The sequence below is a fragment of the Pinus tabuliformis genome, chromosome 7 (genome assembly GCF_031772625.1).
Source record: "Pinus tabuliformis cultivar Carrire ecotype Pingquan chromosome 7, CPIR1, whole genome shotgun sequence".
Lineage (NCBI taxonomy): Eukaryota > Viridiplantae > Streptophyta > Pinopsida > Pinales > Pinaceae > Pinus > Pinus tabuliformis.
This window is the reverse complement of record NC_142293.1, coordinates 1,712,978,741-1,713,002,723: the sequence shown is the minus strand read 5'-3', so window position 1 is coordinate 1,713,002,723 and position 23,983 is coordinate 1,712,978,741. Positions and strand designations below refer to the sequence as shown.

Genomic DNA, 23,983 nt, shown 5'->3' with positions numbered 1-23,983 from the left:
TTTTGTTCTAATAAAATTTTACCCTATCTTTCTCTCCATTAATTTTCTTCATCATACCATGTAATATGTTACCATTTCACTACTGATTATGCTTATGGAGATCTGGGTTTTAGTCACATGATGACATATTACATATTAATATTACATATTAATAGCCAACTTTTTTAATTAGGCATCAGCTATTGTGTTGTTCCCAAATGACAATACAAAAACCGTCTCCTTAGGATATGGGTCAATGCTTTGTTTTCCGTACACACACTATGGTTTCCACCTTGAGTCAAATGTCTCGTGTCTAGTCCCTCCATGAAGGTGTTTTCGGAACGTTCCACCCACATTGTGAGAGCTACCCCTTGGTGGTCTCCACCAACATTGATGATCATGAACCTTTCTCCATCACATATTTGCTCATTTTCATTTTGTGAGAGAGACTTACAAACTTGACAATTAAAATTAGTAGAAGAGAATTTATCGAGAGGGTAAGATTTCCTCAGTGTTGTTGCTCATAAGGTTATTTATAGAAATTATAAAATTTTGGATGCACTAGATCCCTAATTGTTAAAATATAAAAGAATTCTGGAGCTTGAAAGCAAAATGGATAACATGGAGATAGAGTAAAGCACAATTCACATGGTCGAATCGTTATGGCATAATTGTGAACATATAAATTTAAATTATATATAATTTAATATACAATATTCAAAAAATGTTATATTAAATGCTATATAGATGTAGATATTTAACCATGGAACTAAGGGTTGTAAATCTCAATATATATTTCAATCCAGTGAACTTATAATATACTCTTACTATGTGTATATTGTTTGCATACTTGATGAATATAGTTGAATCTAAATGTTCTATACGTAACACGGTATTTTAAAATTGTTGTTATATGCATATTATTTACATCATAAAATCATTAACTAATTTTCAACTTGTCTTTACACCCAAACGTTTAAGTGCTTCTCATCTGAGCGATCTCAAATATTTCATGATAATTACTTTTGTTCCATCTATGTAAATTTGTTTGATAGACGGATTAATCGTCCGTAAAGTCAATGTAGACAGTATCTTGGTACGCAACAAGATTACTCTATTCGCCTATAGATATAGGCTACATCATATGTGATTAAAAGATAGATTAATGTACAGAAAGTTCACTGTAGACAGTATTTGCCTATACATATAGGCTACATTTTCGAAAGAGACCATCCACAATAGAGACGACAATTTATCGGTTATATGCCGTAGGATTCCTGAATCAGAAGTCTCACCAGACACATAAAAATATGCTACATTTTCAAAAGACACTATCCACAAAAGGGGCGACAATTTATGGGCTATATACTACAGAATTCCTCAATCAGAAGTCTCACAAGACTCATACAAACAGATAGCCAGATCCACACGCTATATATCAAGAACTGGCAGGCAGTTCACTGATTGCATCTAAATAAACGACCACGACACAATTGTTTAATTTGGTGATAATGGATTGCTTTCTCATGATCGCATTCTATGGCAATTGAGAAAACCCGCTGTCTTCCCCACAGTTACATTTGAGCAGATTTAACGTTGAAGCCGTTAGAAACAAAAGAAAATTGTGTTCAGACGATAAGAAAGAAACCGTTGAAAACAAAAGAAAATTGCACAAAGATGATTTACATCAATCGACAAACTTTCCTTAAGAATTCACCCAAAAGACAGAATCCGTTAACCGACTCTCCAGAATCACTTCGTTTTGGCCATGGCACATCCGAATCACATGCTCATAGCCGTGAAATTTATCGCCAGCAAGACCTGCTAAATCTCCTGCAGCAAATTCGGTGAGATTTGCTTTGTTGCCGTAGCCGGGGGACCGTCCCCTCCTTGCGGGGCCGTTGCTGGTGGCTTTGTGTCGTTTGGGCGCAGGAGGAAGGACCAATTCACGGTCTGGAAGGAGGGGCTTGTGGCCTTGGAACAAAGTGGTGTGGCTACAGAGCTTGTCCATCCGGGTGAATGTGGTGCCATCCGGGTGAATGTGGTGCCACGGGAGCAACGCCACAGGCTCTGCCCGCAGTGCTTGCCATGGTTTTTGAGGTCTCCCACTACAGAGAACTGCTTGTCACATTTCTGGCATGTATACATCTTCGTGCAGTGGCTACACTTGTAATGGTTGCTCAGTGAACTTATCGATTTCAGGGGCTTTGTTGAAATATTAATTTCAACTGCGCATTAATTCAGCTGAAAACCATCCAGTCTCCATCGGACCGCTTTTGCAGAAGGAGTGGTATTCTTTCAATCGCCCCCCGATGCAATAAAAATCTGCCACGCGTCCACTGTACTCTCTGCAAAACCACTTTTTATAGCGACTTAACACTTTTTTATCGAGACGTAACACTCCTTCAGTTTGGGCAAGCGATATTCGTCGGATTTCGAGGATGACTCTCAACCGTCGATCAAGTCAAAGCTGCGTACAAGTCTGCAAGACAAAGCTGCTTACAGGTCTGCACGACATGGAGATTGCGTGGAGTAAAAATAAAAATTGGTTTGACCCCCTGTTTTATCATTAAGGCATTTAATGAATTTATCATGTTCGTAGATAGTAGGTAAAAGTCTTTAAGTTTATTTATATTGTAATGTTTTATTTTGGTAGTAGTTTTTGTTAAAAAAAATTGTAATGCTTTTTGTTATAACATATCAAGAGTAATGTAAGTTGTGTAGTGTGAGAGAGGATATACGCACAGCAGTGCGAAGAGGAAATGAAACAAGAACAGAGCGTGTAATCGAAATGAAACAAGAACAGAGAGGTTTTTGTAAAACGTAGGAGGGTATGCTGAATTTTTTTTTACTTTACAGCAGTAAATCTTTGTAAGAATTTTTTTATCTACAGCGGTAAATAGAAATGAAAAATTTACACACAACAGTGTAAATCTTTTCAAAAGGAGAAAGAGTAGTTTTATTTTTTGTGAAAGTTCTTGGTGAATCTCTCTGAGAGAGGAAGAAATATGTAACAGGCAGTTTATTAATGAATAGAAAGTTTTATGTGTGTTGTTGAAACTGTGTTCTCTGAAAAAAAAATTGCTTCCGTGTGATAAGATCCTAGACATAACAGAGCATTGTCTCTGTGTTCAGTTAATTTGTTTTTGGAATTTTACCATAAAAATTCCCAACAGTGGTATCAGAGCTTATCCAGGCTCTTTGAAGGTGTCAAAGAAGCTGAAGGAAGGTTCTTTTAGTTGCAGCAACTTCTCCAGCAAAGTGAACTCTTAGGCAAAAGGATTCAGGTATTTCTCAAAGTTTTTTTTTGTGTTGTTGTTGAAGACAATCAGGATTTTTAAATACACAGTGATAGTTTAGAGTGCAAGAATGGTTGACTCCAGCACGAGCACTAGCATGAGTATGTTTAATACTCAGCTCCAATAGTTTAATGGGAAAAACTATGACTATTGGGCAATAACCATGAGAGCTCTGTTTGCCTCACAAGATTTATGGGAACTTGTTGAATATGGGTTTGAAGAACCAGGAAATGAATATGAGTTTAATAGATTAACTTGGGCAGAGAAAGATCTTTTGAAGAGCAATAGGAAGAAGGATTCAAAAGCCCTCGTATTTTTATATCAAGCAGTGCATGAGAGTGCGTTTCCAAAGATAGCAGTAGCCAAGACATCCAAAGAAGCTTGGCAAACTCTCAATACAACCTATCAAGGCATGGAGAAAGTGAAGACAACAAAACTACAGTTGCTGAGGAGAGATTTTGAGAATCTGTGCATGAAGGAGTCAGACAATATTGACTCATTATTCACACATGTGATTGGTCTGGTCACACAAATAAGATCTCATAGAGAAATTCTTGAACAAAGGAGGATTGTGGAGAAACTATTGAGGGTCCTACTCTCAAAGTTCGATGTGATTGTCACCACCATAGAAGAGACAAAGGATCTCACAAACATTTCAGTTGATGAACTACACGCATCACTGATAACACATGAGCAGAGGTTGAGTAGAAATGAAAACTCATCTCTAGAGCAAGCCTTCAAGACCCAGATCTCCTTTGGAAGAGGAAGAGGTCAAGGCAGAGGAAACAAGAGAGGAAGAGGCAGAAACCAAAACAGAGGTGGAAGAAATAGTCCAGCAAATGCTCAAGGAAGAGGCAGCAATCCAAATCAGGACCAAGGCCAAGGTAGCAGTCAACAAAGTGGACAACATCATGCTCAAGGACAAAGGTATGAAAAATCCAATGTCCAATGTTATTACTGTAAAAAATATGGGCATTATGCAAATGAATGTAGGAAGAAGCAGCATGATATAAATAATAGATCCAGTGCAAATATCACTAGAGAAAATATCAGCCAAGATAATGTGTTGTTAGCTTGTAATATGGCTGAAACAAACAGTGATGATATATGGTTTCTAGACTCCGGTTGTAGTAACCATATGACAGGAAACATAGCCCTGTTTTCTGCTCTAGATCAGAGTGTGAAGTCACAAGTCACACTTGGGACTGATAGTAAAATTTCTCTTATGGGAAAATGAGAAGTAAAAATATTTACAAAGAAAGGAGAAAGGAAAAACATAGCAGATGTCTATTATGTTCCTGGAATGAAATGTAACCTCTTAAGTATTGGATAGCGTGTTCAAAAGGGTTACAATGTTTTTCTTGAGAATGATGTATATACCATCATGGATAGAGCACCCAACAAACGATGTATTGCTAAAGTGAAGATGACAAGGAACAGGATGCTCCCTCCCAGAATAAGGGCAGATTTGAAAAATAAAGAAGTAATTGCAGCAGTTACCCAAGAGGCTTTCCAAAGCGTACCAAAAGATGGAAATTGGTTGTAGCATTTGAGATTTGGGAATCTCAACTTTGGAGGTCTTAACTTGTTGAGTAGAAAGGGAATGGTAAGAGGATTACCATTGATAGAGAAATCGGACAACCTTTGTGAAGGTTGTATCTTAGGGAAACAACACAGAAAGTTTTCCATTAGAGAAAAGCATAAGGGCGAAAGCACCCTTAGAGATTGTCCACTCAGACTTATGTGGACCAATGCAAACATTATCACTAGCAGGCAGCCAATATTTCCTAACATTCATTGATGATTTCACCAGAAAGACTTGGGTTTATTCCCTGAAGAACAAAAGTGAAGTGTTTGAAAAATTTCGAAATTTCAAAGCACTTGTGGAAAATCAAAGCGGGCTGCATATCAACATTTTGAGCACTGATAAAGGAGGTGATTATATCTCCAAGGAATTCCTACGGTTTTGTAGAGAAAATGGAATCCATAAGCAGTTTACAGCTAGGTACACCCCGCAGCAAAATGGAGTTGTTGAAAGGAAGAACAGGACAATCATGGATATGACGAGGAGCATGTTGAAGACAAAGAATTTGCCAAATGATTATTGGGTTGAAGCTGTACACTGTGCAGTATATATTTTGAATAGGTGTCCTACAAAAGCAGTGATGAACAGAGTTCCGAAAGAAGCATGGAGTGGGAGAAAGCAAGGAGTCACCCACATGAAAGTTTTTGGATGTTTGTCCTATGCACACATTCCAGATCAGCTAAGGAGGAAGTTGGACAGCAAATGGGAGAAATGTATTTTCATTGGATACAGTGAGGAATCCAAAGCTTACAGGTTGTATATCCCATCTACCACGAAATTTTTTGTGAGCAGAGATGTTCAATTCATTGAGGAGGAAGCTTGGGATGGAAGCATAGAGAAAACAATTAATGTTAAAAATTGTTTGCCTCAAGATGAAGATGATGAGGAGATGGCTGAAATACATCCCCAAACAGCAGCGCCAACACAAGGACAGTAAGGGACACCCTTTAGGAGAAATGAAAGTGCTTCTCCAAGCACACCACAAGGAGGAAATTCAAGTGCATCTTCAAGCACTTGTACACCAAATGAAAGAAGTAAGAAATTCAGAAATTTAAGTGACATTTATGATGAAGGTATGAATTCTTTTTTAATTTATATTGTCATGTTGATGACCCTATTCATTTCGAAGATGCAATTAAGGATAAGAAATGGATAGAAGCTGATGAGGAGATTAATGCCATAGAAAGAAACAAGACATGGGGTTTGGTTGAACTACCAAAAGGTAAAGAAGTCGTTGGAGTTAAATGGGTCTACAAGACCAAGAGTAATGCTGAAGGCAAAATAGAAAGACACAAAGCAAGGCTGGTTATCAAGGGATATAAGCAGCAGTATGGGAGAGACTATGAGGAGACCTTCGCACCGGTTGCAAGAATGGAAACCGTGAGAGCAGTGCTGTCCATAACAACACAAAACAAGTGCAAAGTTTACCAAATGGACGTGAAGTCAACATTCCTAAATGAAGTGTTAATGGAAGAGGTTTATATTGAGCAACCTCTGGGCTATGAAAAGAAAGGCCAAGAGCACAAAGTGTTTAGATTGAAGAAAGCTCTTTATGGGCTGAAGCAAGCGCCAAGAGCATGGTACAGTAGGATAGATTCCTATCTACTAGAAAATGGATTTGAGAAGTGTGAGGGAGAACCCACCCTCTACATCAAAGAGAAGGATGGTAAATTACTAATTGTCGTGTTGTATGTTGATGATGTTATTTTGACAAGTAATGATGACTACCTCATTGAAAATTTCAAATCAGTCATGAAAGAAGAATTTGAGATGACTGACATGGGTTTGCTGAGATACTTCTTAGGAATAGAAGTAGATCAAAATGAAAATGGAATTTTTATCTCACAAGCAAAATATGTAAATGAAGTATTGGAAATATTTAATATGCAGGACAACAAGGCAGCAATCACTCCCACAGTGATGGGATTAAAACTCAGCAAAGAGGACACCAACAAGGATTTTGATCCTAGCTTGTATAAGAGCATAGTTGGCAGCCTTATGTATTTAACTGCAACTAGCCCTGATATAATGCATGTTGTTAGTTTAATTTCTAGATTCATGGAGAGGCCAAAGGAAGCACATTGGCAGGCAGCAAAAAGGATTCTGAGGTATGTCAAAGGTACTAAAAGGTTTGGCATTTTATATGCTGTCTCAGAATGTTCATATTTAGTTGGATACACTAATAGTGATTGGGCTGGAAGTGTAGATGATCGGAAAAGCACATCCAGTTATGTTTTTCACATGGGTTCAAGAGCCATTTCGTGGGTTTCTAAGAAACAACCTATTGTAGCATTATCTACAGCATAGGCAGAATATGTGGCAGCTACAGTAGCAACATGTCAAGCAGTTTGGATGAGAAGAATGTTACGGAGCTTAGGCCAAGAGAAGGCAAAAGGAACAACAATTTTTTGTGACAATAGCTCAACTATTGCATTATCCAAGAATTCTATGTTTCATAAGAGAAGGAATCACATTGATACAAGGTTTCACTGCATCAGGGAATTGGTAAGCAATGGAGAAATTGTTTTAAAACATTGCAGGACTCAGGAACAAGTTGCAGACATTCTGACAAAGCCATTGGACCAGAAAAGCTTTGAATTTTTGAGGAAATGTTTGGGTATGACTGATAACCCAGCAGTTGAAATTAAAGGGGAGTGTTGAAATATTAATTTCAACTGCGCATTAATTCAGCTGAAAACCACCCAGACTCCATCAGACCGCTTTTGCGGAAGGAGTGGTATTCCTTCAATCGCCCCCGATGCAATAAAAATCTGCCACGCGTCCACTGTACTCTCTGCAAAACCACTTTTTATCGGGACGTAACACTCGTTCAGTTTGGGCAAGCGATATTCGTCTGATTGCGAGGATGACTGTCCGCCGTCGATCAAGTCAAAGCTGCGTACAGGTCTGCAGGGCATGGAGATTGCGTGGAGTAAAAAAAAAAATTGGTTTGACCGCCGGTTTTATCATTAAGGCATTTAATGAATTTATCATGGTCGTAGATAGTAGGTAAAAGTCTTTAAGTTTATTTTTTTTTTACGGCATGTAATATTGTAATGTTTTATTTTGGTAGTCGTTTTTTGTAAAAAAAATTGTAATGCTTTTTGTTATAACATATGAAGAGTAATGTAAGTTGTGTAGTGTGAGAGAGGATATACGCACAACAGTGCGAAGATGAAATGAAACAAGAACAGAGCATGTAATCTTTTTTGTGCTGGAGGTTTTTGTAATACGCAGGAGGGTATGATGAATTTTTTTTTACTTTACAACAATAAATCTTTGTAAGAATTTTTTTTATTTACAACAGTAAATAGAAATGAAAATTTTACACACAGTAGTGTAAATCTTTTCAAAAGGAGATAGAGTAGTTTTTTTTTTGTGGAAGTTCTTGGTGAATACCTCTGAGAGAGAGGAAGAAATATGTAACAGGCAGTTTATTAATGAATAGAAAGTTTTATGTGTGTTGTTGAAACTTTGTTCTCTGGAAAAAAAAAAAATTGCTTCCCTGTGTTAAGATCCTGGAGATAAACAGAGCATTGTCTCTGTGTTTAGTTACTTTGTTTTTGGAATTTTACCAGAAAAATTCCCAACAGGCTTGAAATTGCGGTGGTTCTTATTCTTCCTACATCTCTCGGATGGACACGAATACCCGCTTGCCATCGTGGAAAAAGAAGAAGCAGCCGCAAAAGGTTTGGACATCAGTGCCTGGTTCATCGTATATTCGTCTCTGTGGGCTGGCATGTGCATTCAAACACTAGCGTCACGCCTGAAACTCTTCCCACACATTTCACAAAAGCGCGCATCCTCTGTCATAATATCAGTCTTGTTTATCTCTATGATTTTGGGATTCCTGTCACTCGTGGTAGCTCCCTCCGCTCTGATGTTCGAGGGAGATTTATTGTCCTGTAAATCGCTTCCACCACAAAACCGTACAACACTCGCTCCATCGGAGTTTGAGTGTTTTCGAAACCCTAACGCTAGCGGCAGCGCTCGGCTTAACACAACTGCCGATGTTATGCCTCTACATTGAAGGTACTCTTCCAACCACACTATAGCAAGCTGCGGCACCACGGACCACTTTCCTTTCACCAATACTTGCGATCGTGGACTACGCCTAGTATTAGTATTTAGTTTATTTTTTCTTTACCAAATATTATGTTTTCCTTTATACACAGTGAAAACCACTAACATTCACCATAAACAACATTAACACATAAATGCACAACAGTATAAAGCGAGGGGTGACTCTCTATAATGAGTCTACGCACAATATCAATATATATAAGTTCAATCTTGGGAAACCCCAAATTTACACTTAGCCAAATTTACAACATTAGCAAACTCAGTTGCCCAGCTCGTCGGCATGCTTGAACAGTCGCCGCATGTTCTACCCAACTCTCTTTTTACCCCTAAACGCATTTTCTCAGCTCATCGTGTCGTTTGCCCAACATGGGCACCCTCCCTGTCATGCCCCTACACCTGCGGTAGTCTTTCAACTGCTTATAGCAAGGTGCGGCACTACCAATCGTTTTCTTTTTACCAATACTTACGATTGTAGACTATGTCTAACATTCCACTTTCCCTACTTAGTTTGTGTTTCGCAACCAAGTATTATTAATGTGTTCCTTTATACAAGTGAAAATCCATAACATTCACATAAATATCATTATACAACAAAAATGCACAACAGTGTAAAGGAATGTGCAACTCCCTACAATATGAGTCTACCTAAATCAATATATTATGCAATCTTCAATGTTACAAAGCTTTACAAGTTAAATCTTGGGAAACCCCAAATTTACACTTAACCAATTTTCAACTTTGGCAAACTCGGTTGCCCAACTCGTCGGCGCCTCCGCACGATCGCCGCATGACTCACCAACCCTTCGTTCACTCGTCGCACGATCATGTTGTTTTCCCTACTTGGGCATGCCTCCAAGTTGCCACACACGGGCGCCTCTGCCTGAGGCACACCTCCGTTCACAATCTCAACACTTCACCAAAAGTCGCACCGTGCACACTTGCACGACGGGCGGGCGCTCACCCGAGTCACCCAAGAACCCGTGCCAAATCGTCGCACAAATCGGGCTCTCCTCCATTTCACCATCAAGCACTCCTACGCATCACCTGGGCACCACACACCTGTGCACGCCCTCACCCAACTACTAGGCATTCCTGCTCGCACCTTCACCCACAACCGAGTCAAGCGAGTCTCCTCCATGCGGCCTTGCCCAAGAACGGGTGCATTACTCCATCTGCGCCTTTCTCCTTAGCCTTGTGCACTAAGACCTGCGCCTTTACTCCCTTGAGCAAAGATGTTGAGCGAATGTGTGATCCATGTCCAAATGAGAGCCAACGCTCTTCCATATATACACATGGCAATGGGAGTTGGCTCACCCAGCCGACTCGTCCTCCATGTTTCATACGCCATCGCAAATGCCACCAAATGTCATGTTCGTCCCCTCATCCAATGTTGGGCGACCTCCATATGTGTTAACACATGCTCGATGCATATATACATGCTCGCCTCCCCTTCCTTATGCGCATTATCTCCATCGCATAACCAAGGAGCTCGCACTTCGTTCAACTGCAACTTGTTCAAGCCTCAACCGTCGCTCGTTCAAGCCTCATCCGCAGTCGCACTTCATCCGGTGGGCGAGTCAAGGACCGTAGGTCCTTACATCCTCCTCCATCTTAAGTTGTTGTCGTCCTCGAAAACATACCATCTTGGTAGCCATCCACCAAGATCATCAACACTGTTTCATCCATGATGTCAACTCCTCCACATACTGCAAAAACCCCTGCAACATATGTAGAACGATCGTCTCCATCATGCCTCGTCTTGGTAACCATCTGTCACTAAGATCACCATACCAAGGTATACACCCCATCGGTATGTCATACATCGAAAATCATCTTAATCCATGACCATCATGGAAGGCTCACCCTTCCATCCAAGCTACATGCTTCCTGCAACCTCTCGTGTCGACCTCATCATGTGTCATCCTCATGTGAACTGCTGCCATGATACTTCAACATAATGCTAACACATCTCTGTACACTACGTGTCCCCATGTTTTAACTAGTCGGGTGATCAGTCCAACTATCCTGCTCAAACCATGGGAGTGAACATCCTCATGCCACCATCAGTCGTTTCTCAAAACATCCCGTCACATCATCAACTCGATCAAGAATCCATCTTCATACAAGTAAGCCATGCTCAGGTCCATGAAGTAGCCCTCATCTCATCTGCAACATGTTGTCCATGATGTTTAGTACCAATGTGCTGCATGAGATCAGCCACATCTATCCCAACATCATCATCCATATGTGTGCCTCCTCAATATGAAGAGACCATCTCATCGATTTCCGACTCTTGATGTCCCGCATCCAAGTCCATGAAGCAACCTCCATCATATCTGCAATGTGACATCCCTCAAGTCTTCCATAGAAACAAGTATACACTTGTCTCATCTATCCATGTGTTGTCCATGATCATAGATCAATCAGCGCCCATGTGCCAAAAGTGGTTAAGCCTCGGCTGAACCCATGCCCAAGTGTTGCCACCAATGCATCATCATCGTTGTAACTCCATCACTCTAAAGTGTCTCATATCGATCCTCCACATCAAGCCACTCTTTCAAGCCATTCCCATACATGTACTTGAAAGTATGCACCCCATCCTACATCAAAGTCTCTGACCTCAGCTCCTAAATGCATCAGATCCTCCAAGTCCACCATATATGAAGTCCCTAAAAGTCACAACCTCATGTCATCATGAGCTCCATGAGTCATCTCCAACCAACATCTTAGAAAGCATACAAGTCTTGGCCCAAAGGTCTCTGCAAGATGCCTCAGCTCTCCATGTAGTAGGAATGCTCCATAGTCTGCTCACAAGTCCATCCAAGTCCATGGCCTTGTTGTACATAAGTGCACAACCTCTCCATCGGCTCATAAATAAAACATCTCCATGTCACACCAGCAAATCCACCTACACAACATCCTGCCTTGGCACTCCTCATTGGATGTCCATAAGTGACAGCTATTCAAGTGCTCCTGCATCATGTCCCTGCATAAGACTCCCATGCTCCATGTCTCCAACCTGATGTCCATGACTAAGTTGCCCATGTAGTCCAACCAAGTAGACCCATCACAACAATCGGTCATCCTCATCCAAGTCTGCAATCTTTAGTCTAGTGAACCCGGTCACCCAACCATATCATCATCATCTTGAGTCCCTTCTTTCATAGCTCCCCCACTGAAGGTTCCACCAAGACTTCCTCTCTTGGTCTCGGCCATGAGAATTCCACCCAAGTATCATCATACCTCAAGTGTGTGCCCTCCTCAATCTTCCCATGAGTCATGCCGAGCACTTAGCCAATTCTCCATGTGGCTAAAGAATGACCCAATCCTCCACAACTATCATCATGTTCCACCCTTGTCACGGGCCTTTTTACCTTCTACCCTAAGGTCACAAACAACCCCAACAAGTCCTGCAATAGACAACAACCCTTGCTTCTCCATGCAAGGTCTCATCATAGACATCCATGGTAAGATCCTCCCTAGCATCAGCGAACTGATTTTACCCTTCCCTACATACGGTCCATCTACCAAATGCTCAAGTGAAACACAAGTATCAATACTTACTTCATCATCACCATGATCATGAGGCTCCTCCATATGAGTATCCTCATCCAACCATGTCTACAAACTACACGATCCTAGTCCAACTTGATCAATCTCAAGTTCATCCTCCATCGTTGTCACATCTGCAACATCCTCAAACATCACGCCTTCCTCTTCCTTATCAGCACAATCTGCAACTTCATCTTCCTCCATTGTCCAACCAAGTTGAAGAAGTTCGTCCTCAACATTCTTTTCCAAGACTTCAAGCTTCTCTCGAATCCAGGGAATCTCTTCTTTCATCCGCTTCAACCTGTATAAGGTAAGCAAGAGCTTCCCTTTGCATTCTTCCAAACTTGCCATGCCTTGTCGTTCAGCTTGGCCCAATCACGAAGCTTCTCCTCTGCTAAACCTATTTCACCATGCACCTGAATCACCTTGATATTCCACCTGTCACTTGCAAAACTTGACCTCCCTGCCAAGTCTTTGGTCTTCGAACAATCATCTCCTTGATTCAGTTCACCAGCTCTCGTACCACCTATCACACCCCTACACCTGCGGTGGTCTTTCAACTGCTTATAGCGAGGTGCGGCACTACCAATAGTTTTCTTTTTACCAATACTTACGATTGCAGACTACGCCTAACATTCCACTTTCCCTACTTAGTTTGTGTTTCGCAACCAAGTAATATTAATGTGTTCCTTTATACAAGTGAAAGCCCATAACATTCACATAAATAGCATTATACAAGAGAAACGCACAACAATATAAAGGGAGGGGAAACTCCCTGCAATATGAGTCTGCCCGAATCAATATATTATACAATCTTCAATGTTACAAAGATTTACAAGTTAAATCTTGGAAACCCCAAATTTACACTTAACCAATTTTCAACTTCGGCAAACTTGGTGGCCCAGCGCGTCGGCGCCTCCGCACGGTCTCTGCACAACTCACCAACCCTTCGTTCACCTCGTCACACAATCATGTTGTTTTCCCAACTTGGGCGCGCCTCCAAGTCGCCACACACAGGCGCCTCTGCCCGAAACACACCTCTCTTCACAATCTCAACACTTCACCAAAAGTCACACCGTGCACACTTGCACGATGGGCGGGCACTCACCCTAGTCACCCAAGAACCCGTGCCAAGTCGTCGCACAAACCAGGCGCTCCTCCGTTTCACCGTCGGGCACTCCTACACATCACCCGGGCACCACACACCCATGCACGCCCTCACGCAACCACCGGGCGTTCCTACCCGTGCCTCCACCGACAACCAAGTCAAGCGAGTCTCCTCCGTGTGGCCTTGCCCAAGAATGGGCGCATTACTCCATCTGCGCCTTTCTCCTTAGCCTTGCACACTAAGACCTGTGCCTTTACTCCCTTGAGTGACGATGTTGAGCGAATGTGTGATCCATGTCCAAATGAGAGCCAACGCTCTTCCATATATACACATGGCAAGGCGAGTTGCCTCACTCGGCCGACTCGTCCTCCATGTTCCACATGCCATTGCAAATGCCACAAAATGTCATGTCGGCCCCTCATCCAATGTTGTTCGGCCTCCATATGCATTAGCACATGCTCCACGCATATATACATGCTCACCTCCCCTTCCTTATGCGCATTATCTCGCTCGCATAACCAAGGAGCTCGCACTTCGTTCAACCGCAACTCATTCAAGCCTCAACTGTCATTTGTTCAAGCCTCATCCATGGTTGCACTTCATCCAGTGGGAGAGTCAAGGACCGAAGATCCTTACACTCCCCGTGTCACTATGCACGCCTACCCGGCAGATCCGCACATCAGTCACCTTTGTTCACAACCTATCGCACATTGTTTCGTTCACCAACCAACTTGTTTACCGTTCATTTAGTGGGCGCCCTCACCATGTTACCCTACCCAACATTATCGTTTAGCTAACCATTCCTTCGTTCGGCAGGCGCAGACGCACCTATGTTGCCTCTCGCTCGAACTCCCATTCACGGACTTGACCTCCCTCTGTTCCGTGGGCCGCACGTAGTACCGCCTGCACAAATTCCTGTTCACGGCCTCTGGTTCAACCACACTTCATTCAGCGGACGCCCTCATTATGTCATCCTACACGAACTGTCTGTTTGGCGGATGCCCTCACCAAGTCGCCCTGCATGAACCTCCCGAATGACTCCTGAACAATGCCATCACATGCCCTATTCAATTTGCTCGGTTCTTTGCTTTGTTCACACTTTGGCCTGCCTGCGATGCAGGCACATCCACACCGCAGTTCTACACCAACCGCAGAGCTTGCCTTTGCACTTGTCCAATGAAGCTCCTTGATTGAATGTACTCCAACCTCAACATTGTTCCATTATATATACACATGTTCACTCATTTGTGTGGTCATTCGACTGACCCACCATCCACACTCCAAATGCATCGGCCCATCCACCGTTTCATAAAACTTGTCCATCGGCCCACCTGTTGGCTCGCCTGGGACTGCCCACCCATGTGTTGGTCCACCTTTCGGGTCACCCGGGACCACCCACATGGTATAAACATACCAACACTTCAAGCTTCAAATTTTTCACCCTTTTCCTTCGTGCAACGTGTCGGTCATCTCACTGATCTGTGCCCTCGCCCAGACGAGTGATTGGATGTACTCCAACCTCAACGTTGTTCCATTATATATACACTTGTTCACTCATTTTTTTGGTCATTTAGCCGACCCACCATCTGCACTCCAAATGCATCAACGCATCCACCATTTCACAAAACTTGTCCGTCGGTCCGCTCGTTGGCTCACTTGGGACGCCCCACCCATGTGTTGGTTCACCCGTCGGGTCACCCGGGACCACCCACACGGTATAAACATACCAACACTTCAAACTTCACATTTTTCACCCTTTTCCTTCATCCAACGTGTGGCTTGTCTCGGTCATCCGCACCCTTGCCCAGCGTGCCCTCGCTCGTTTTCGAACTACAGCACATGGGTGTTACATTCTCCCTGACTTGAAGTCATTGTTGTCCTCGAAAATCTCTCATCACATCAACCATATGTCACCACGATATCCATACCAATGTCGTATAAACCACCGGTGTGTCATACATCAGAAAGTCTCCTCAATCCATGATCATCAACCACATCCATCGCAATCTCCACATGTTGCTCCCATCGTGGAAGGCTGGCCCCTCCATCTCATGCTACATGCTTACTGCAACCTCTCCTGTCAACCTCATCATGTATCGTCATCTTGTAAAATGCTGCCATAAATCTCTGCACACTGTCGACCCCCATGATTCAAACTAGTCGGTGATCAGTATAACTATCGTGCTCAAACCATAAGAATGCACATCCTCATGCCATCATCAGTCGTTTCTCAAAACATCTTATCACAACGTCAACTCAATCAAGAATCGATCTCCATATAAGTGTAAGCCATGCTCAGGTCCATGAAGTAGTCTTCATCACATCTGCAACATGTTGTCCATGATGTTTGGTATCAATGTGCTGCATAAAATCAGTCACAACTATCCCAACATCATCATCCATCTCCAAAACATCCACCTCCTCAAAGTGAAGAGATCCTCTCATCAAAACTGACTCTCGATGTGCCACATCGAGGTCCATGAAGTAACCTCCATCATATCTGTAATGTGCCATCCCTCAAGTCTGTCACAGAAACAAATATGCACTTGTATCATCCATCCATGTGCTACCCATGATCATAGATCAATTAGCTCCAATGTGTCAAAAGTGGTTAAGTCTTGGCTCAACCCATGCCTAAGTGTTGCCACCAAGGCATCATCATCATTGTAACTCCATCACTCCAAAGTGTCTCATATCGATCCTCCTCATCAAGTCACTCTTTCAAGCACACCCATACATGTAATCAAAAGTATGCACCCCATCTTGCATCAAAGTCTCTAACCTCGGCTCCTCAATGCATTAGATCCTCTAAGTCCACCATATATGAAGTCCCCAAAAGTCACAACCTCATGTCATCATGAGCTCCATAAGTCATCCCCAACCAACATTCTACCTAGCATACATGTCTCAGCCCAAAGGTCTCTGCAAGATGCCTCAACTCTCCATGTAATAAGAATGCTCCATAGTCTACTCATAATCCAACTGGTCCATGGCCTTGTTGTACAAGAGTGCACAACCTCTCCATCGACTCATAAGTAATAAGTCTCCATGTCACACCAGCAAATCTACTTGCACAACATCCCTGCCTTGGCACTCCTCATTGAATGCCCATAAGTGACACCTCTACAAGTGCTCCTCCATAGTGTCCCTGCATAAGACTGCAATGTTCCATGTCTCCAACCTAATGTCTATAACTCAAGTTGCCCATGTTGTCCTACTAAGTAGACCCATTACAACAATCGGTCATCCTCATCCAAGTCTGCAATTCCAGTCTAGTGAACCTGGTCACCCAACCATATCATCATCACATCATATGAGTCTCTTCCATCATAGCTCCCCCACTAAAGGTTCCACCAAGACTTCTTCTTGGTCTTAGCAATGAGAAGTCCACCTAAGTATCACCATACACAAGTGTGTGCCCTCTTCCAATCTGATCATGAGTCATGCCGGGAACTTAGCCATTTTCTCCATATGGCTAAAGCATGACCCATTCCTTTACAATGATCATCACATTCCTCCCTTGTCATGGCCCTTTGCACCTTCTACCATAAGGTCACGAACAACCCCGACAAGTCCTATAACAGTTAATGATTTTTGCTTCTCCATACAAGGTCTCATCGTAGACATCCATGGTAAGATCCTCCTTTTCATTGGCAAATTTCTTTTGCTATTCCCTGCATCCCGTTCATCTTCCAAAAGCTTAACTGAAACACAAGTATCAATAGTACTTACTTCATCATAAGGCTCCTCCATGAGAGTTTCCTCATCCACCAATGTTTGTAACCTACACAATCCTGGTCCAACTTGATCAATTTCAAGTTCATCCTCCACCGTTGTCATGCCTACAACATCCCCAAACATCACGACTTCCTCTTCTTCGTTATCGCAACCTACATCTTCTTCCTGCTCCATTGCCCAACCAAGTCAAAGAAGTTTGTCTTCAACTTTCCTTTCCAAGACTTCAAGTTTATCTCAAATTCGTGGGTTCTCTTCTTTCATCCGCTTCAACCTGTGTAAGGTTTGTAAGAGCTTTCCTTTGCATTCTTCCAAACCTACCATGTCTTGCCGTTCAGCTTGGCCCAAGCGAGATGCTTCACCCCTGCTAAACTTGTCACAAAGTATTACACTTTCCTTTGCAAACTTGAATCACCCTTCATATTTCTAAACCAACTCTGATATCACCTATCATGTTAGTGCAGTGGGATCAGCTCCTTATCATAAATCAACTCTGATATCACCTTTCACGCCCCTACACTGGCAATACTCTTCCAACTGCACTATAGTGAGGTGCGGCACCACTGACCACTTTCTTTTCACCAATACTTGCGATCATGGACTACACCTAACATTCCTACTTAGTTTATATTTTTCTTTACCAAGTATTATGTTTTCTTTTATACACAGTGAAAACCATTAACATTCACCATAAAAAGCATTAACATATAAATGCACAATAGTATAAAGGGAGGGGCAACTCCCTATAATGAGTCTGCCCACAATATCAATATATATAAGTTCAATCTTGGGAAGCCCCAAATTTATACTTAGTCAAACATCGGCAAACTTGGTTGCCCAGCTCGTCAGCACACCTCAATGGTCGCTGCACATTCTGCCCAACTCTTCATTTACCCCTGAACATGTTCATTTAGCTCTTCATGCCATTTGCCCAACTTGGGCACCCTCTCAGTGTCACTGTGCATTCCTACCCGGCACGTCCACATGTCGATTGCCTTTACCTATCGCACTTTGTTTTGTTCACGAACCGACTCATTCACTATTCATTTAGTGGGCGCCCTCACCGTGTTACCCTACTCGACATTATCGTTCAGCCAACCGTGCCTTGGTTCAGCGGGCGCACACGCACCCATGTCACTTCTCGCTCGAACTCCCGTTCACGGACTTGACTTCCCTTCATTCGGTGGGCTGCACGTAGTACCGCCTACATAAACCCTCATTCAGACCCTCTGGCTCAACCACACTTCATTTTGCAGATTCCCTCACCATGTCATCCTACACGAACTCTCCATTCAGCGGACGCCCTCACCGGGTCACCCTGAACGAACCACCCAAACAACTCCTGAACGACACCCTCGCACGCCCTGTTCGGTTCACTCAGTTCTCTGCTTCGTTCACACTTCGATCAGCCTGTTGTGCGGGCACATCCGCACCATAGTTTTTCACCAACCACAGAGCTTGCTTTCACACTTCTCCACTAGAGCTCGTTGATCGAATGTCCTCGAACCTCACCGTCGTTCGGTTATATATACACATGTTCGCTCATTTGTGTGGTCGTTCGCCAAACCCACCGTCCGCACTCCAAATGCGTCGGCCCATCCACCGCTTCAAAAAACTCGTCTGTCGGCTCACCTGGACCACCCACCTGTGTGTTGGTTCGCCCATCGACTTACCAGCTTGTCGGGTCGCTCGGGACCACCCACACAGTATAAACATACCAACACTTCAAACTTTGCAGTTTTCACCCGTTTCCTTCATGCGACCTGCGACTCGTCTCGCTTGTTTGCGCCTCGCCCGGTGTTCCCTCACTCATCCACCAACTGCAGCTCGTGGGCGTTACAGCTAGGGTTTGAGTGTGGTGGAACATTTGTCGATGACAAATTCGTGCTTTTTGGGTTATGGATTGAGAGAAATAGTGATGCTGCAGTCGCGATAAGTTCATACAACATTGACGAAATAAATCGTGAAAAGGAAGCTTGCTGATCATCGCGACCTTCATGAACGAATGCCTCTAGTTGCTAAGCTTTCTCGTGAAGAAATGAAAGATTCGAGAGGAAAACGTTAGAGCCCATTTCACCTTGAGCCCCACTGGATAGATAAATCTCCATTGTAGGCCACATAGCAAAATTATTACTACTACTTTGTGGCATCCCCTCGGAAGTTGATGATGCTACTGGCCAATCAAAATACATAGGGCTACCGCTGCCATTATTGGCTGCCCATTCTTCATGAAGGTTGGACAATGTTTGCAGTTCTCTCCCTTGACACCGTTAACCGGCGTGGTATTCAGCGGAGTTAATGGGGTTGGAACCATTGACGAAGAAACCCCCTTCGCAGACGCAATCGGGATGGAACAGTGAATCGTCCACCTCAAAACCCTCGTGACCAGCTCTCGCATCGTCCATTGTTTCAATTTCCTAAAGACTAATAGAGTCGTGGGCCATATTTTCCTCCATTCATAAAAGCCTCCCTTTCATATCAATCTAAGAGATTCTTCTACGTTGTTGTGGGGTTGTACTAAAAAACAAAGAGGAAACTGTAATATCCCCAGAATATTGTAAATACTTTATTTACCATAGTTAAAAAAAAGAGAAACAAACTGAAGGATGGCGATTATTATATTTTTCATAAATTAATATTTTTATATTAGTGAATGAAAATGAGAAATGATTTCCTAGTAACAGGGATATCATGTAACTGCTGAGGAGGAAAGTTAATATTAAAGAAAAAAAATAGTTGCAAAACCCTAACTGCCCCCCCCCCAACCGTTGATGGCTTCTAGGAAAAGGAAGGGAAGTGGGGGGTGGGAACTGTGTTGTAGAGGATAGACAGTAAGGAAAGGGAAAAGGAGCTTACTATGTCTGGTGATGCTCAGATGGTAAGGGCACAGAGCGTGTGCAACTTGTAAAAGACTGTTAGTCTTTGAGCAAGCTAGGGGGGAGATTTGGTCCTGAAAGACAATCTCATGGTCGGGTGGTTGACTAGCTACAGAAAACAGAGGTGACCTTTTTCATTGGAATTACTTATTGGAAGCAACACAGGTATGAGGCACTAGCCAAGACTGCACCAATACCTAAATTGAAATTAGAAGTGTTTATTTCTGTGAGCTACGGTTTCCTAGGATTATTACCTAAAGAAAAAAAAAAAACACTGTGAGATTAGTTATTTCTATATATTTAGGATCCTTAATTCTAGAAGGGTAAAAGTAGAGGCAAGTTGTCAAGAAGAGGGTTAATCTCAATTTAGAGTTTAAACTTAACTATCTCTATTCTAGATAATTTTATTCAGGATGGAAAATGAGACACGTTTTAGTTAACATTAGCGTTATCAATAATTGATAAGGTGCTGGAAGAGTGATTCTATCACAAAGAGAACATACAAATTATATTAAACAGTTCCATGCATTAGGAGAATGAAAGAAAATACGATCTTAGGGAGAAAATCGAATTAAGTTGTCTATTCTAATGAACAATAATAAACAATACTGTGGGAAAACTGTGCAAATTATAGACAGTCCTGAGAAGATGAAAGAAAACAGAACTTATTCTTACGTAGGGCTAATTCCAGTACTAATATTAGATGAACAATGTAAACTTTAAAACGAGAACTATAAACTCAAAATAGGAACTCTAGCAAAAAAAACCCTGAAAAAACATCAAAAACAATGCTAAAAACGAAAATTGTTGATGCTGGAATAATTTTTTTTTTCTTGGGTAAATTTTCAACATGTTTTAAAAATGGCGGTGAAAACTAATATTTTGCATGAAAATTATCCAAAAAAATCCTCAAAATGAAAGGTATTAATGCTGGGAGAACACTCTATTTTTTCAAAAGTAAAATTTCAACATTTCGAAATAATGGCGTAAAATATTTTATCATGACCTGAAAAACGTTAAATTAAAAAAAAATAATGAAAATATAAAATAAAATTAAAATTAAAAAATTAAAACAATGAAAAAACGAAAACAAAGAAAAGTTAAAAAAATAACAAAACATAAATTAAAATATACTAAAAAAAATCATAAAAATGTAAAAGAAAACAAAATTAATGGTAAGAATTAAAAAACTAAAAAAAAAATTATAAACAAATATATATATATATATATATATATATATCTTGTAAACGATAAAAAAAAATTGGCAAAGGAAAAAAAAAAAAACAAAAATAAAAACAAAAAAAAAATATGGAAAAGAAAAAAAACATTTAAAATAAACTAAAAATTAAGTAGGTAAAAATAGAAAAAACTAAAAAAAATTTAAGAAAAAACAAAATAAAAAATAAAAACAAACTAGATTTAAAAAAATAAAAAATTAACAAAAAAAAAATTAAAAACTACTAAAATTAAGATTAAAATGTTGATTACTTAAAAAAAAAATATAAAAATATATATATAAGACAAAAATAAAAAATAAAAAATGTTAAAAAAAGTTTATTTCACAAACCATAAAAGAATTCAGAAAGAAAAAAAAAAATATATATATATATATATATATATATATATATATATATATATATATAAACATAGAACTTAAAAAAAAAAAAAAGCATTAGCAAAAAGGCAAAAAATAATAATAATAAAAAACAAACTAGCTTAACAAAAAAAATTAAAAAACTAGTAAAATTAATATTGAAAAAAACAAAAATAAATTAAAAAAAAAAAAACCAAAAAAATGCGTATTATTTAAAGAAAAAAATTATTTTTTTTTCACAATTTTTTTAATTAAATAAAAAATTCAGGTTTAATATATATATATATATATATATATATATATATATATATATATATATATATATATATATATATAATTGAAAATACATATTTTTTGGTTTTTTTGTTTTTTTTTTTTTGAAATTTTTTTATTTTTTATTTTTAATTTGAATTAGTTTTCTTTTTTAAATCAAAAATAGGTATTTCTTTATAAACTGTAAATGCTTTTTTATTTATTTATTTTTTTTTTTTTATTTGAAAAGATATATATTCTATGCCATTTTCATCTTTTTTGGTGCTTTTTCTACAATTTGATTTTATTTTTGTTTTTTCTTAATATTAATTTTACTAGTTTTTTAATTTTTTCATTAATTTTCTATTTTTTTTTAAACTAGTTTGTTTTTATTTATTTATTGTTTTCCCTAGTTTTTGGTAATGTTTTTTTTTTTTTTTTTTTTTTTTAATTATATATATATATATATATATATTTTGTTTTTTTTTTTCAAATTCTTTTATGGTTTATGAGGTAATTTTTTTTAACATATTTTTGTCTTTTTTATATTTGTTTTTTAGAGACAATTATTTGATGTGGATTGAAAATTTAGTTAACAATGTATAAATATGTAGAATATCGAAAATGCAAAATATCGACCTTTTTCTTTAAATATGCAAGAAAATAAAAACATCACTACAGAAAAATAAAAAAGAATAAAAAAAAAAAATATGAAAAAGAAGACCACTTCCAAAACTATTAAATTTACAAAATAATTATTTGCATTTCATACAATAAAAAAATTTAAAGTCAAAAAATAGGTTCTTTAAAAAAAGGGTCTGATGCAAAATAACCATTTTTTTTAAATCAACATGAAAATCACTAGCATTCTAAAATGCAATGTACATAAAAAAAAAAAAAAAAAAAGTGCCAAAAACTATGCTCTAAAAAAGACATGTGTGTTCTGCATCATCCCTTTTCAAAATCAGGTCACTTTTTTGCAATCTCTACAAAATGGGTAACAGTTTCAGTTCCTGTTTCAAAGTTTACGTTGTAGATGGCTTGCATCATGCTAGGGATGAGCATTTTAATAGAAATAAAACAAAGCAGAGGATGCCATCGGTTGCCTCATCTGCGAGCAACCTTAAAGAAAACACCAACCAAAAACAGAGTTTACTACAAGAACATAATGTACTGCAAGCAAGTTGTCTGCCCCAAGAGCAGGGTTTGAGCTGTGAATGAACCCAAGAGACTTGGGGTTTCGAAGCATGACTGTGTACCCTCGGTTGGGTCGAGTCTGAAACCCTCCAGAATTATAACCCTCCAATATTAAGAACAAAAGATAAGAAACAAGTAGAACATAAGAATCGTTAGGAGGAAACTTAAGGCTGCAACTCTGAGGGAAAGGTCTCAGACCTTCTCAACCAGAATATGCGCGACACTGGAAACATGTCCAAACCCAAGTGCCGAATACATAGATCACCAAAAACTATACTTTTATTTAAATGTTAAACAAAATACATTATAGAATCAAATGCTGGCCAAGACCAAGTCTCCATGAAAGAAAACTACATTTAAATTTCCAATGCAGGCAAGTCCGCGGCGTGTACAGTCTATAGACATGAATAAATAAATTTAAAAAACTACTATATCTATTTGACCATTAGACCTGCATGGTAATACATCACAGTAGTAAAGAGAAAAAGTGTCGCGAGCATAATAAGCACAGCTGTGCAATAAGATAATCCAACCACAAAGGTAAAGCAGTATAACATAATCTCAAGCTGGATGCCCAAATTCCATTACCATTAACAAACAAAGTTATACATGCCATTCAATAGAATCTCAGAGCTCATGAGGGGACACATCATCCTCCACTCAAATTTCAAACAGAATATAAAACCTGGAAGGACTACCCTTCGATGGGTATGAGAAAGACCT

General features: G+C 40.0%; 1 pseudogene; it reads right to left on the bottom strand.

The window, feature by feature from the left end:
* Positions 1–1,417: 1,417 nt before the first annotated feature.
* On the bottom strand, positions 1,418–19,785 carry LOC149255180 (uncharacterized; annotated as a pseudogene).
* Positions 19,786–23,983: the final 4,198 nt, after the last annotated feature.